Source organism: Rhyacophila brunnea, unplaced genomic scaffold (genome assembly GCF_057557595.1).
Source record: "Rhyacophila brunnea isolate RB1 unplaced genomic scaffold, BYU_Rbru_1.0 scaffold_1, whole genome shotgun sequence".
NCBI classification, from domain to species: domain Eukaryota; kingdom Metazoa; phylum Arthropoda; class Insecta; order Trichoptera; family Rhyacophilidae; genus Rhyacophila; species Rhyacophila brunnea.
The window spans coordinates 49,370,916-49,385,472 of NW_028232751.1; the positions used below are offsets into that span (position 1 = coordinate 49,370,916).

General features: G+C 36.0%; 1 long non-coding RNA gene across 1 annotated transcript; it reads right to left on the reverse strand.

Moving 5' to 3' along the window:
* Window positions 1-2,642: 2,642 nt before the first annotated feature.
* On the reverse strand, window positions 2,643-4,050 carry LOC147079895 (uncharacterized). Its single transcript, XR_015070813.1, has 3 exons — window positions 3,850-4,050; window positions 3,116-3,259; window positions 2,643-2,880 (listed from the first exon to the last, which is right to left on the reverse strand). It is a non-coding gene; the product is annotated as an uncharacterized LOC147079895 (long non-coding RNA).
* Window positions 4,051-14,557: the final 10,507 nt, after the last annotated feature.

Consider the following 14,557-nt stretch of genomic DNA (forward strand, 5'->3'; position numbering starts at 1 on the left):
ATAATATCCAATCCTTTATGATTTCTCTGACAGTGACTCATAGATAAGATACTTATAGTGACTACAAAACATAAGAAAGAAAGATAAGATATGGGATGAAATTGGCAGGGAAATTGTTGAAAATGGTATGAAGGTCGTCATATAATATTATGTAGGTATCTTTGTCTAACCAAAGTATGTAAAGTTTTTTGACAGGATGAATACGCTATTATAAATAAATAACTTTAATCTAAGGTCCCGATATTTAAAAAATACATATTATTAATTTGCGTCATGCACAGCCTTTAATAACAGAAACTTTATAACTTTGATTGTTAGTGCACTGACAGTTCTAACTTATTGCGATCGTTTGACGTTTTGGTTTCGACTTTCGAGCAGTCATATCAATAATGTTATAATTAGGTATCATTTACAATACCTACTTCAATCATATTCGGTATCGGTCACGTAAATACCCATTTTATATTCGTCGATAATATCTTGATAATATTTTTTTAGGTTAGGTAGGTAGTCTTTAAGATTATTTTTTTGCATCTAACATTATGAAGCATTGCATTTCTATTGTGGCTAAAGATATAATATACATATAGGTAGATAAGTAGGTACTCCATGTCGTCATGGTAGTATTTTGTAAGGTTTTAGACCAAAAACCTTACACATCCTACTTACTATTGGGTTACCTACAGTACGACGTACCTAGGTTGTGTTTGTTTTTTGATCTCAAAAGACCTCAATCACAAAAACGATATGTACCTAGATACCTACTATATATTTCCTTCATTATGTATAGGTATATTGAGCTAATAAACTGGTTTTGCCCAGTTACGACCGCGAACCAAGATAACATCTACATGTTCCACGTACCTACTTAACATAACCAATGTTTTCTGTTTCACATTAATTTGTATACCTACAAACATTTTAAACTTAATTGAGATGTTCTTAAACTTATGTTCATGTAATATTATGTAGGTAGGTATATCTTGGTCTGCATTAGGCAATACGATTAATAATTTTATGAGCATGTAAATATAAAGGTCAGCTACCTCCTCTAAGTACATAATAATATATTACCATCATGGATACCTACCTGAATAATGTTGGAGATATACTAATGCTTTGTGATGAATTTAATTTTAGCAAAGATCTTCAACCTTTCAACGTACAAAGCACCAGAAGAAATTAAAAATGAAACCCCCCCCCGGCATTACCAGGATTAAAATAATATTTCATCATCAACATCAGTCGGGGTCATTCCACTGTTAGATGAAAGCCTCTTCTAGCTCCTTCCACTATTTTCGGTCTCTAGTTCTTCGCTGCTACATACTTTTATTGTACTTCACGGGAACAAAGAGATCAACTAAGTGAAGTGTCAATCAACAAAAGTGGCATTTGTGCACGATTTTAATGAATTTTCCAAAACAATAAGTGTGATAATATAATATACAAAGATGAATAAGACGTGGGCGAGGGCCAAGGTCCATTTTATGATTCCTCTATTGATGTACCTATTTTTATTAAGAAAAATGTTTGCCGTAGAATGGGGTGAATACTGAATAGACACTTTTTAAAATTTCTATTTTTCTGCTACACATTATTCGGACAAACATGAATGACTTAAAACCTGTTTCTATGGACATAATCATACTCTAAAATATTTTTCAACTACCATTTATTATCAAACAGCTAATTTTGTGTGATGTCTCTTTCTATCCAGCGTTGGGGTGATTATAGACATGGCGGGTGGATAGAATCGAATAATGGTAATTTCTTAATGTTAAAAATGTAATTAAGTACCTACTGTACATTACAAATTTATGTAGGTACATTTAAGTATGTAAATCAAAATCAAAAATATAAATTTAAATGTTATACAACACAGTATCATGTAAGTATTTAAAAAAACATATACTCACATAAACATCTATTTATCCAAGAATTATTTGATACTTGAATCTGTATTTTATATACCATATTCGATGGATGTATGTGGTGTATTTTGTAAAATATTTGGTACGTATTTATTATTTAACTAAGCGTATTTAATTTGCTACGTGACCTGTAGCTCTTTTATAATCACAAATTATTGTTGAATGTTCCGAAAATGAATTTATGTGCCGAAACAGCTGTCAAGGTAAATGACTCAGTTAAAGTAGAATTAACAAAAATAACTATATTTCAAAACCATTATAATCCATCTACCATGTAAACACCATTTCAAGTAATAAAGAAATAAAAAGTCACCTAATTAAATAATATTATACTAGAAAAAATATACTATCTATATACCCACTTAATTTTCATTTAAAGTTGTAAAACGCCCGGTTACTAAATAGAGGAAGGACAGATTCTTCTGGCACGACCGAATCACATTGGACCGGTGTTATTGTCATTTGAAAGTAACAATACTGACACCTAAATGAGTCGCCTACTCTGCCAGAATCATCTGAACCCTGCCTACCTATCTATATACAATTTATTGTTATTTTTTTTCATATTTGTCCATTTTATTACAATATCGTGTTACTTTTAAAGCTCATTGTAATTCTAATAATTATATAAATATTTTTCTTGTATTCTGTGCAAAAATGATTATTAAAACTTTCTTAACTTAAACCAAGTATTTTTTATTGAATGGTCCTGCAAAAATATTCAAGTACAGTTAAGTGACATATTTTGTTTTGGTGTATAAGCCATAAATAAATATACATAAATTATATTTAATATATACATGTATACTGTATGTATAGCCACGGTTGGTCTTGCACTTGTTGCTGTAGCTATGCGATCTGGTGTGGTCCATTATCCAAAAACACTCAATCACATCCCTGGTCAAACAGCGGGCAGCCGTGTAGTGAGTCTGGCTGGCTTATGGTGGCACTAGAATGATTTCAATATACACAATCTGTTAATTTGAATATGTTTTCGACTGAAAGTTGTAAAAATATTAGAAATCAGGATTTAAATAATTAAAAAACTGTTTCATTACATATCATATTCATACCTATGCAAAATTTTGATTCCTTTGAAGTACCTATACAAAATACGGATGAATATAAACAAAAAAAAAATATTTGTTACTGGTACTGCCATAGTAAAGTAAAGTTTAACATACTTCCCTAATAGAACAAAATTCCCAATTCTTGTCGTTCTGTAGATGTTTCATTTCAGTTTTTACCAACGATCCACTAAATATGAATTGGTCATAAACACTCAAAGGAAATCTGGCACTCACTGCCAGAATGTCCATGTCAGATACCTGCATAAAAATAAATGTCATGTTATGATATTATACGTAATGAAAATGAATGTATCAGAAACAACATAGATTTTATTACGAATTTCACATTTACAGAAAATTTTCTGCGCTCATTTTTGAAAGTCTCCAAGTATGACGGGTATATTCGCACATGGGTGCAGTTAATGCACCCAATGATTTTCGGGAAACCTGCCCTTTCTTGAAGTCTGAAATTAAAAAATATTTTTACCGACACAAAATAATATTCCCGTTAAATTCTTATTGAGTAGGTAATTTACTTGTTGTGTCTATGCGCAGTTACTCTAGTTACATGACATGTACATTGTAATATTGTATAAATTGATCAGAGGGTATCAACACAACACTAAAGACTGTCAGCGCTGTATGGCGACTGTATGTACCTAAGTATTACTAAGCACTGCTATTATAGCATCGAACACGTTTCCTATGCATCTGCTTACTGATGCCTGGCTCATTGCGCAGAAGACTTGGCCTACCCGTTTTTGGTACGCTCCCTCTGCGTAGAAACGCAAAATAGTCAAAACCTACAATTCAAATAAAGGAGACATGTTATTTCAATAGCATATTACCTTCAAATCCTGTTAACTCTTCATGGTAAATGCTTATTTATAATATGTGCAGTTATGAAACTGAGTAAATCTATCTTACCTATGAGCCATGGCAATCTTGCCCGGTCATAAAGTAAGGTTATATTAAATGTTGATGTAATTTGTCGCACGCCATCTCATTATATCTTCAGCGTGTAATAAGCATTCAGAAGACGTGTACATTTTGTCAACAAACAACTGTCACTTTGACATTCGTATATGTATTTAGTCTATGGCTGCATCCAATGCTGCCACCTTGTTTCAGATAATTAAAATACACTTTACGCGAAGTGGGTAAAAGTTGTAGCAATTCTGAAAGCGCTATAGTGTAAGTGTATTTTTTATATTTAATTCATAAAAACTATAGAATAATTGGCGTAAATTATTAACGATATTTACAATTTTAAATCTGGCGCGTAAATAAAATTATTTAGTCTATGGCTGCGTCGCTGACGCTTTGGTGTGGGGCCAAACGCGAAATTCGCATCAAACCCAAGCGGTAGCGATAGCGACAGCGAGGGCGTTGCGAATTCGCTGCGAATATTCGCTTTGGTTTGGGGAGGCTTTAACGTCATGTAAGGTTGCATTAATTTTTGTTTTCTATCTTTTGTCTATGGCACAAGCAATCATTGTCTACTATCACGGCTGCCAGATACCGCATTTTAAGGATTGCTACATACAGTTTATTATTAATTGTGACACGATAATCTTTCAGAAGTGAGCGATTTACAAACGGAAAATGAACGTAAAACGTAAAGCGGGTCATTTCGAATCTGATGCAGTGAACAAAATCGGTTCGATGTGTCCTCACAGGGAAGTCACCAGGAATTAAATACTTTCATCAAACAAGAGTGTGATATCTATCCCAGCAATGCTGTCGAGGTTAGTTTTTCATAGGTTATTTATTATTTTCATAGGATAAAAAATCTCCAAAGAATCAACAAATATCGTTGCCAACAATATAAGTAAACGGGAATAATAGTATATTTTTGTATGACCTATTTTGTATGACCCCAGATTTTATTTGAGCAAGCATCGCATTCTTATGGTTGTTAACCTGTATATTTTGCTTTATGCAATTTTGAGGTTTCTGGACAGCGAGAATTTAGATGAGCAAGCATCGCATTCATATGGTAGTTTACCTGTATGTTTTCCTTTATGGAATTTTGAGGTTTCTGGACTGCTAGAATTTGGATGAGCAAGCATCGCATTCATATGGTATTTTACCAGTATGTTTTCCTTTATGCATTTTGAGGTGTGTGGTCTGTCAGATTTTATTTGAGCAAGCATCGCATTCATATGGTTGTTAACCTGTATATTTTCTTTTATGCATTTCGAGGTGTGTGCACTGTCAGATTTTATTTGAGCAAGCATCGCATTCATACGGTAGTTTACCTGTATGTTTTCCTTAATGCAATTTTGAGGTTTCTGGACTGCGAGAATTTGGATGAGCAAGCGTCGCATTCATATGGTATTTCACCAGTATGTTTTCCTTTATGCATTTTGAGGTGTATGGACTGTGAGATTTTATTTGAGCAAGCATCGCATTCATATGGTAGTTTACCTGTATGTTTTCCTTAATGCAATTTTGAGGTTTCTGGACTGCGAGAATTTGGATGAGCAAGCATCGCATTCATATGGTATTTCACCAGTATGTTTTCCTTTACGCATTTTGAGGTGTGTGGACTGTGAGATTTTATTTGAGAAAACATCGCATTCATATGATTTTTCACCTGTATGTTTTCCTTTATGCAATTTTGAGGTTTCTGGATTGCGAGAATTTGGATGAGCAAGTATCGCATTCATATGGTATTTCACCATTATGTTTTATTTTATGCATTTTGAAGTCACCAGACTGCGAGAATTTGGATGAGCAAGCATCGCATTTATATGGTATTTCACCAGTATGTTTTCCTGTATGTATTTTGAGATGTAAGGACTGTTAGATTATATTTGAGCAAGCATCACATTCATATGGTTTTTTACCTGTATGTTTTCCTTTGTGCAATTTTGAGGTTCCTGGACTACGAGAATTTGGATGAGCAAGCATCGCATTCGTATTTCACCAGTATGTTTTCCTTTATGCATTTTGAGGTGTGTGGACTCTGAGATTTTATTTGAGCAAGCATCGCAGTCATATGGTATTTCACCATTATGTTTTCCTTTATGCTTTTTGAGGTGTGTGGACTGTGAGATTTTATTTGAGCAAACATCGCATTCATATGGCTTTTCACCTGTATGTTTTCCTTAATGCAATTTTGAGGTTTATGTACTGCGAGAATTTGGATGAGCAAGCGTCGCATTCATATGGTATTTCACCAGTATGTTTTCCCTTATGCATTTTGAGGTGTGTGGACTGTGAGATTTTATTTGAGCAAACATCGCATTCATATGGCTTTTCACCTGTATGTTTTCTTTTATGCAATTTTGAGGTTTCTGGACTGCGAGAATTTGGATGAGCAAGCGTCGCATTCATATGGATTTCACCAGTATGTTTTCCCTTATGCATTTTGAGGTGTGGACTGTGAGATTTTATTTGAGCAACCATCGCATTCACATGGTATTTCACCAGTATGTTTTCCTTTATGCATTTTGAGGTGCGTGGACTGTGAGATTTTAATTGAGAAAACATCGCATTAATATGGCTTTTCACCTGTATGTTTTCCATTATGCAATTTTGAGGTTTATGGACTGCGAGAATTTGGATGAGCAAGCGTCGCATTCATATGGTATTTCACCAGTATGTTTTCCTGTATGTATTTTGAGATGTGTGGACTGTCAGACTTTATTTGAGCAAGCATCGCATTCATATGGTAGTTTACCTGTTTGTATTCCTTTATGCAATTTTGAGGTTTCTGGACGGCGAGAATTTGGATGAGCAAGTATCGCATTCATATGGTATTTCACTATTATGTTTTATTTTATGCATTTTGAGGTCACCAGACTGCAAGAATTTGGATGAGCAAGCATCGCATTCATATGGTTATTCACCTGTATGTTTTCTTTTATGCAATTTTGAGGTTTCTGGACTCTGAGAATTTGGATGAGCAAGCATCGCATTCATATGGTATTTCATCAGTATGTTTTCCTTTATGCATTTTGAGGTGTGTTGACTGTCAGATTTTATTTGAGCAAGCATCGCATTCACATGGTATTTCATCAGTATGTTTTCCTTTATGCATTTTGAGGTGTGTGGACTGTCAGATTTTATTTGAGCAAGCATCGCATTCATATGGTATTTCAACAGTTTGTTTTATGTTATGCATTTCGAGGTGTCAGGAATGCGAGAATTTTTATGAGCAAGCATCGCATTCATATGGTTTTTCAACAGTTTGTTTTATTTTATGCATTTTTATGTGTCAGGACTGCAAAAATTTAGAAGAGCATGCCTTCATTCAAATGGTTTTTCACCAGTTTGTTTTCTTTTATGCATTTTTAGGTGTCTGCACTGCTAGAATTAGGATGAACAAGCATCGCATTTAAATGGTTTTTCACCAGTTTGTTTTCTTCCATGCATTTCAAGGTGTCAGGACTGCGAAAATTTTTATGAGCAAGCATCGCATTCATATGGCTTTTCAACAGTTTGTTTTCTTTTATGCATTTTTAGGTGTCTGCACTGCTAGAATTTGGATGAGCAAGCATCGCATTCATATGGTTTTTCAACAGTTTCATTAATTTTATGCATTTTTATGTGTCAGGACTACGAGAATTTGGATGAGCAAGCCTCGCATTCAAATGGTTATTCACCAGTTTGTTTTTTTTCATGCATTTCGAGGTATCTGGACTGCTAGAATTTGGATGAGCAAGCATTGCATTCATATGGTTTTTCATCAGTTTGTTTTCTTATATGCATTTTTAGGTGTCTGGACTGCGAGAATTTGGAAGAGCAAGCTTCGCATTTAAACGGTTTTTCTCAAGTTTGTTTTCTTTTATGCATTTTTAGGTGTCAGCACTGCGAGAATAAGGATGAACAAGCATCGCATTCAAATGGTTTTTCACCAGTGTAACGAAGAGGAATCTAAAGTTGTTATAATTTAATAAAATAAATAAGGCTGAAAGATGGTTATTAATACTTACGCCGGTCTTATAACATCAATGATGTGTATGCCGACCACACTCTCACATCCACCCACCTTTTTGCCACCTTTCGGTGTAGAACATGAGGTGATCTTTCTCAGGGAGGTGGATCTGGGCGCTGTTCAAAGCAATGTCTTCCATGGCGTGGACTCCCAGACTCTGATGGAGTCTGGAATGAGGGTTGCATGTCTCACTAAACCTTTAGGCGACCTCCATCCCACCAGGATGGACGCCAGCAAGCTTTTCTTTGTGAGGGAAACAGCTGCAAAAGACCATGTATTTATAGGGGACTCTAGGTGGTTAATTGAAAGATAGATTTGCAATATAGGTCGCTGTACAATACAACATATAATTCAAATAATAATACAGCGACGGTTACAATCTGTTACAGGGGAAAATAAACGGGACGGAGATCGCCCTACGCGCATCTCCGTCGCCAACCATTAAACTAACTTTTAGCAATACATAATGAGAACAAAGACAACATATGATACATGCTGAAGCATTGCGGACCTAACCAAGTCCTTCAAATCGGTTTGCACATCACATCTAGAACATCTGAGGATTTACGTACTAACACACTTTTATCGAAAACACTTTCCACACCTAGCACGTGTCCGAGTAGCGAGACGCCTCTCCCGCGGCGCGGACAGCCCGCCGGCACGTCTGTCTCGCACCACTGTAGAAAGAAGAAGAAGGAAAGGGATCCGCTTCGCATCTCACTGCCGCTCGCCTCCGCCCGCGACCCCTTCCACCTAACTGATTCGGTTGTCGTTGCTCGCGGACAGTGACGTTTATCGACGGGTGATGCCACCAGAGAAACTAATATCATGATTCTCTGTTGCAACGGTTACTCGTTACATTACCCGCCTGGTCAGGAGAAATTGAAACACAGTTATCAATTTTCCGCTGGGGTCATCCTTTGCTGCAATTTACGGCAAGGAGTTGGTTCCTTCCGACGCTTTGGGGTTGTTCAGTCGCACGGTGGGTTGGACGGGGCATGTGGCGGAGTTGCTGATGGCGATCCGGTGCAGACCCTGGAGTGTGTGGTGGATCCGCTTGCTGATGTCGCCTCGGCGCTCCTTGCTCCCTTCAACCATCCTTCTGGGGGGGGGGGGGGGGGGTACCTTGTATCACAGTTTTTTTTAAACAATGAACTAATTGCACATGTGTATCTATAGAATGACATACATTGCTGACTACTTTACTCCCAACTCTCACTATTGAGAAGCTGTTTTCTTCGTTATACAGACAGTTTGACCTGTCTCCCTACGCCGGCCTTGCATTCAGAGATTCTCCAATCTCATATTATTAACAATTGAAATTTAAAACAAGAATGGTTTTCTAAACCATCTCCACGCTTATCGCGGCTATTAGGCGGTGACGATAAGTGCAAGTTTTCTGAAAGACATGTTACGAAGTGATGCAATCTGAAGGGGTACTGTGCGCGGCGGGCCCGGACCTCTCACTGAAAAAGAATTTAGTGTACAAGAGAAATACCAGTTATTGCCACGTCTGCCTACTAAGTTACGTATATCTAAAATGATTCTTCTGATTAGGCGCGCAGAAGTTTTATTTTTATCATGAATCTATAATCTATAAACTTCTATCAGCGTTGTCTAGCTGTGGCGTTGACAAAAACTAGAGCTCTATCTTCATCAGTACTCTATCCTTGTGTGTGGTGTGTGCTTACAAACTAGATTATATTTATACTCCACTCCGGTTCCCACCAGACCACACCAGACAATCCGAGAGTTACTGATGTCCCTCTGAGGCATATGCCCCCCTTGACGCTGCTTAAAACTAAGGTGATCTTACGCTAGTGCGCCAAGGTCACAGATGTATCAGAGCAACAAGATGCTGTAAGGAATTTACCCAGCGATCAGCCAGATCCCCCACATCACAGTCCATCCTCAAACTTGCATCTGACTCTAATGTTAAATTTTGTGATGTGCTGAGTGACACATCTTTTTGACCGGTCTTTATGCTGAGTCGTTTTTCCAAAATTTACTAATTCTAGATGCTTCCAGCTTATAAGGAATAAGATATGAACAATACGAATTTTAATAAGCTAGTAAGAGTTAGTTCTTTGGGTCCCCACTTGGGTTAACTTGGTCGTGCACCCTCAAAATTGATAGATCGGACTTTTCCAGTTCCTTTCTATCACCAGTCAGATCACAACGCACAGTAGGAGAAAAGCCCAAAAACGTGGCCAAAACCCCAGAAATGAATTTTCGAAATGGGGATACTTGAGTAGCCAGTCAGGTAGAGGAGTAATGACTGCATATCATTGTGAAAGGGAAAGCGTTTTGACCGTATACTTTCTTCGCTGCGACAGTTGGAAGTTAGCCTTCGCGGAGAGTGTACGCGTCGCGTGCTAAACAGACGAAAATAACGGTGATTTCGAAAACCCATAACTTTCAAGCGAAGTGTTCAATTTCAATTCTGCGACTTGAATACGACTTTTGGAGATATTTAGACAATATTTTTACATTGGTTGAATCTAAACTTAATGTATAAATTATTGAAATGTAGTATAAATATCTGCATAAATAAAATTGAATAATTTTGAAAACTTGCATTTTCAACTATTTGAAAAGTTATATATTTTGTCACATTTTGCAAAGCTCATAGTCTAGGCCTTTAGTTTATTGTATAACCTTGCGAAATTTACAAAGTTAGCTGCGGAATAGGTGCGTTTTGGGCTTGATAGGCCATTTTGTTTACTATAATTTAGCTTTTGAATGCGTAATCAGTGACCTTCAAAACCCGCATATACCAATTTCTGTCATGATCTGATACTTTTTTAACATCCATGTCCGCCATTTTGGATCGGCCATTTTGTTTACAATAGTTTAGATTTCGGATTCGTAATCAGCGATCTTAAAAACCCGTATATATCAATTTTTGTCAAGAACTGGTACCTTTTTAACATCCATGTCCGCCATATTGGATCGGCCATTTTGTTTACGATCATTTAGATTTCGGATTCGTAATCAGTGACCTTGAAAACCCGTATATACCAATTTTTGTCAAGATCTGGCACCTTTTTAACATCCATGTCCGCCTTATTGGATCGGCCATTTTGTTTACGATAATTTGGCTTTTGGATTCGTAATTAGCGACCTTCAAAGCCTCTATATGCCAATTTTTATTCAAATCAGGGGCCATTTCAGGTTTTGGCCACGATTTTGGGCTTTTCTCCTACTGTGCAACGCCAGGACACACTGCTTTTCCCAGCTGGATTGACCCTCAACCAATTACACGACTCATAGCACAGAGTCCGGTGTGCAATTGGAGAATTTACCAAACAAAACAGAGCAACTGAGCTTAGACCTCTCAGTTGTCTTTCTCACAGCTGCCAAGCTCTTATCTTAAATGCTTTAATTAAACTAATTTACAAATTTTTGACATCTCTGTGGCATCCATATCGATTTCATCTGTATCGTGAGATCGGGTGTACATCTCTGGTACAGATCTCGTTGCGTGTTCGCAACATCAAGGTTCCTTTGTGGAAGAAACACACTCTTTTTACGGAGTAATGTCGTAAAAACCATTTGCATGCCTTACATGCAAGCTCAACGTTTACAATATTTGGGAAACATTACAAAGAGGTCAACTTAACTTTCATCTGGGATTCACAGCACAGGCTGTGACGTGCACGTCTCAGATCAGCAGGAGTTCAAGCGCATTTCATGGCTTCAATGCCGCACATGTCGCACAATGTCCGCCCGTATGCCACACATATCGTCGCTATAGGATTTGTTTCCCGAATATCCATTTTTGTCGAAATCGACATTTTAATGCAGTTCAATTTCTTTTATCGAACTCTACCGAAATCATTTATAAAAACAATATATTTTTATCTAGGAACAGAGATATTTAAAAAAAAAACCCGAATACGCCATGTTAAGTTACAATTACTCCGTGGTGTTCTCCCGAATGTCCAACTATTCGTACCTGAATATCCAAGTAAATTTCGGTCAAAATATATCTCTGGCTGAGTGTTTATTTCCCGAATATGACTTTAGCCAATCAAACCGCGCTTACGCCGTGCATCTCGCTCCCATATTCACGCTGTCTAGCTCTAAAACAATCACGCCCACTCTCATATATTTCGGCCGTCGGGAGACTTCTTTCAAATTTCGTCTTATTGATATTGTTTTTAACGTTACTATTGTTTTAATAGTGAATTCATCAAATTTGAAGAGATCATTCATAGCTGATACATCACCAGTTTGCCCTGTACTTACAGTAGAGTTGTGGAAGTGAGTATTTTAACCTAAATAACTGCATTATGTTTTGATAAATGACACAAAATCCCAACGGTTATATGAATTCTACAGTATGACCCGGCAACTACTATGACGTAAAAAATAATTATTATTTCAAATTATTATTAATCAAACATTGTTTGTCTTATCTTTTTAATCGAGGTATTTCTATGAAAATAAAGGCGATGCTATTATTTATTTTTGAATGCGCTGATAGTTAATTTAATTTAATATGTATGTTAATAACTATTTATATGGTGGATATTATATACTTAGGATATTGGTACCTACCTAATATTAGCAGCCAATGGTAATTAATTTATACATGCTATTATTTTGTGTTGTTATTCCTTACAATAGTAAATATATAATATTTATTTGGTGGTTTGTAATAAGTTTAATTGTCAATTATAGAAATATATAGATATAATAATATACAGATATATATTAAAAGATTTTTTTTTTTTTGGAAAAAGTATTAATATAAAATTGTTAGCAAGTACGAGTAAGTACCATCATAAAATATTGGAGAAATGACCGTGACGTCGGTTAGTAATTGAAGTAGTAGATACCTTATAATATATTTTCTCAGAAGTGATTTAAAAAAAATATGTAAGTATGTTTAATTATTAGAATGGTACATTCTTAAATCTTGTGAATTATTCGTTCAATAAAAAAATAGTTAATTACTTAAAAACTATTTTATTACTTAATCCGAAAAAAACCGAAAAAGCGATTGCCGCATGTTATTATTACATACGAACTTGGGTAATTACGATCATTAAGTATTTAAATAGTAGAGGTAATTATTAACAATTATCGTGTAAATAAATATAACATTTGAGGCACGTACTTTTTGACCACTCAGTAATCTGTGGGCCGTGCAGCAATACGCTACGGTCTTAAATCCCGAACGTCCATGTTTTTTCCCGAATATCCATTGTTCTGAGAGAGCGCTAAAAATTTCCCGAATATCCACAGTGAGTACTTGTAAATAAAACGCATTTTTTGTGCATTTAATGATTTATACCAGTATATTATTCTTGGAATCTATTTTTAGATACTGTTGCAATCATACAGTATAGAAAGAATGATTGATACATCTACTGATATTAAAATATACGACAGTGAAATTTGTTTTTCGTCTCCTGTAAAATTGACATTTGGTCTATTCGGGAAACAAATCCTATAGCGACGATATTTCAATTTATTTATTTTACATATTGTGGACATTACAAATTATAAGTTTAAGACGTTCACAACATGACATTTAGAAACAAATTTAAAACAGTTTTATGTACATAACTCAAGAGATAGATCAGTATTAAGTTATTCTACAGTATAAATGTGTAAATACAAAAAATATTAAGTATATAGGTACAAGGAAGTACACCGGATGAGTTAAGCAGAACCTATTTTAAGAATTTAAAAAACAACATCCACCTAAATTCACCCTCACGTAAGTGGAATATATCAATATCCGAAGCGATTTCATTAAACATGGTCATTGCCCTCCCAATTGGCATTACTAATGGCAGGTTAGTTCTGCACCGTGGGAGAACAAACAACGGATGCCCTCGATTCCTAAGGTAATTATCAGAGACACACAAGCCAACACAAACAAGAATGGCAGAGTTCACATTTACGCCGCGTATAAGTCTGAAAAAATATGTAGCTAAATAAAGATCCCTTCTAAATTTTAAGCTACAGTAATATGTAAGCATCCCTAAGAGAAAATCAGTCGGAAAATAAAGGAGTCTTAAAAATTTCTTTTGGACTCTCTCCACCATAAGGCCGTATTTCAACTGATGCGGGGCCCGAACGACAGACCCACTCTCAAGTTTGCTTCTAACTAAGGTGTTAAATTTTTAGTACAGTAACATCCGAAAAGACCCGGGAAGTACGCAAGACAAAGCCCAACATCTTTAGCTTCTTTTTACAAATGGTATCTATATGACCACTAAACGTCAGTTTACCGTCAAACGTAATTCCAAGATCTCTTACAGATGATATTCGCGAGAGAACTCTGCCATGCATCGAGTACTGGAAAAACAATACTCGTGAGGCTTTAGTAAACGATAAAACATTGCATTTATCATTATTGAAGTCCAGTTTGTTACGCCTGCCCCAATCTAATATAATATTATCTATATCAAGTTGGAGCTGACGACAATCGTGCAAGGTGACAACTTCCATGAAGAGTTTCAAGTCGTCAGCAAACAACAAAAACATAGCATATTTAATTACCAATGCTACGTCATTTATGAAAATCGTGAACAGCAATGGCCCTAAGTTTGAGCCCTGGGGGACACCAGAAAATGTGTAAAAGGTCTGTGACT